The sequence below is a fragment of the Mesoplodon densirostris genome, chromosome 2, assembly GCF_025265405.1.
Source record: "Mesoplodon densirostris isolate mMesDen1 chromosome 2, mMesDen1 primary haplotype, whole genome shotgun sequence".
Taxonomy (NCBI): domain Eukaryota; kingdom Metazoa; phylum Chordata; class Mammalia; order Artiodactyla; family Ziphiidae; genus Mesoplodon; species Mesoplodon densirostris.
The window spans coordinates 87,310,081-87,312,329 of record NC_082662.1 but is presented as its reverse complement, the minus strand read 5'-3'; the positions used below and the strand labels follow the sequence as shown (position 1 = coordinate 87,312,329).

Genomic DNA, 2,249 nt, shown 5'->3' with positions numbered 1-2,249 from the left:
TATTCAAGTCAACACAAGTCTATACTGTCAATAACCCCCAGATCCCAAAAGATGATTTCCAGTCTGGCATGCAAGAAGCTTGGAAGTTGCCATTTCATCCTGACAACAAGTAAAAGCTAAACATAATGAAAAATCAACTCTTCTTAGATCCATAAGAGAAGTGAAGTCACAGGGCAAACTGCTGTCCCCCTCCAATTGAGAGACTGAAAGGCAAGCACATAGAATCAGAACTTACCAACACAGAAACTCATGAGTAGCAACCTCACAGGAACTAGTACCATCAGGGTAGGGAAACCTAAAATGTAATCAATGAATTGCTGAAGTCTCAGTGTGGACAACTTCTGAGAGTTAAAAACTCCAGGAGGATTCAGTCGTAAGGAGGTCTCCACACTTTTGTGAGTTTTACCTTTATAAGCTTGACCTTTTGTGAATTTTACCTTTAGAAGTTCTCACAGTGAATATCGGAGAAAAATCTCTTTGTGCTTCTGGCAGGGGGAGGGGTAAAGGAACCATCTTGAGATATGTCAGAGCATTCTGTTCTTCATAACAAGATCTGTCCTTAGATGGTGGGGGGTGAGTCTGGTGTGACTCTGGGGCAGCAACATCTTTCTCGCCAAGATCTCACCACACTGGATGTTACCAGGTTGACTCCACTCTCACATGAAGTTATCAGCAGACAAGCCACAATTAATATAGGTACACTTGGTCGCGTTGCCCATGGAAAATCTACTGTTGTAAAAGCTATTTCTGGAGTTCACACTGTCAGATTCAAAAATGAACTAGAAAGAAATATTACGATCAAGCTTGGATAGGCTAATGCCAAGATTTACAAACTTAATGAGGCAAACTGTCTTCGCCAGAATGTTACAGATCTTGTGGAAGTAGTATACCTGATGAGTTTCCTACAGACATTCCAGGGGCTAAAGGGAACTTCAGACTAGTCAGACATGTTTCCTTTGTTGACTGCCCTAACCATGATATTTTGATGGCTACTGTGCTGAATGGTGCAGCAGTGATGGATGCAGCTCTTCTGTTAATAGCTGGTAATGAATCCTGTCCTCAACTTCAGCCTTCTGAACACCTGGCTGTCATAGAAATTATGAAGCTGAAACATATTTTGATTCTGCAGAATGAAATTGATTTGGTAAAAGAAAGTCAGGCTAAAGAACAGTATGAACAGATCCTTGCATTTGTACAAGGTACAGTAGCAGGAGGAGCTCCTATTATTCCAATTTCTACTCAGCTGAAATATAATACTGAAGTTGTCTGTGAGTATATCATTAAGAAAATTCCAGTACCTCTAAGATACTTTACTTCAGAACCCCGACTTACTGTTATTAGGTCCTTTGATGTCACCAAACCTGGCTGTGAGTTTGATGACCTTAAAGGTAGTGTGGCAAGTAGTAGTATTTTAAAAGGAGTATTAAAGGTGGGCAAGGAGATAGAAGTCAGACCTGGTATTGTTTCCAAAGATAGCAAAGGAAAACTCAGGTAAACCAATCTTTTCCAAAATTGTATTACTTTTGAGGAACAAAATGATCTTCAGTATGCTGCTCCAGGGCGTCTTATTGGAGTTGGAAGAAAAATTCACCCCACTTTGTGCTGGGCTGACAGAATGGTGGGGTAGGTACTTGGTGCAGTTGGAGCTTTACCAGAGATCTTCACAGAATTGGAAATTTCTTATTTCCTACTTAGACGGCTTCTTGGTGTACACATGGAAGGAGACAAAAGAGCAGCAAAGGGTCAAAAGCCGTCTAAGAATGAAGTGCTTATGGTGAACATAGGATCCCTTTCAACAGGAGGAAGTGTTGGCGCAGTCAAGGCTGATTTGGGTAAAATCGTTCTCACCAATCCTGTGTGCACAGAAGTGGGAGTAAAAATAACCTTTAGCGAGAGAGTTGAGAAACACTGGCGTTTAATTGGTTGGGGTCAGATAAGAAGAGGAGTAACAATCAAGCCACCAGTAGATGACAACTGAAGATTATCAGTTAAATAATACATTTGGATAAAGTCAGAATTTCTCTTAACAACCTAGGGGTATAATTTCAAAGCAATACTGGTGATACAGCTCATTACCTTAGTAGAAGCCATAAGGTTGTTTTCATTTTCTTCTGATGAAAATTAGCCTCTACTACTAAAATAAAAAATAGGGTCTATAATAAATGTCAGAATTGGCACATTGATGGATTTTATCCATATTTTAGCAGTAATTGATCATTAAACAATGTCACATTTGTGCATCAATTCAG

At 39.9% G+C, this 2,249-nt stretch overlaps 1 pseudogene; it reads left to right on the top strand.

Annotated features, from left to right (window-relative positions):
- The first annotated feature begins 563 nt into the window (after positions 1–563).
- Positions 564–1,978, top strand: LOC132480970 (eukaryotic translation initiation factor 2 subunit 3-like; annotated as a pseudogene).
- The last annotated feature ends 271 nt before the right edge of the window (positions 1,979–2,249 follow it).